The sequence below is a fragment of the Nicotiana attenuata genome, unplaced genomic scaffold (assembly GCF_001879085.1).
Source record: "Nicotiana attenuata strain UT unplaced genomic scaffold, NIATTr2, whole genome shotgun sequence".
Taxonomy (NCBI): domain Eukaryota; kingdom Viridiplantae; phylum Streptophyta; class Magnoliopsida; order Solanales; family Solanaceae; genus Nicotiana; species Nicotiana attenuata.
This window is the reverse complement of record NW_017671609.1, coordinates 211,715-211,963: the sequence shown is the minus strand read 5'-3', so window position 1 is coordinate 211,963 and position 249 is coordinate 211,715.

Genomic DNA, 249 nt, shown 5'->3' with positions numbered 1-249 from the left:
GCGTATTTGACTGAAACTTATTTGTTATTATCATGATTTGGGCTGATTGCCATATTTGGGCTTCGCGCCAGTTATCTGAACCCTTCGGGGATTTTTATCACTGTTTCCTCACTATTTTGATATACTACTCGAACTCAGTCCTGTTGATTATACTATTTTACAAACTCAGCCGTCTTTAACTGAACTTTGAGACTTAAATGATATTTCCACTGTTGTTTGGGCTGAGCACTACTATTTTATTGATGCCCG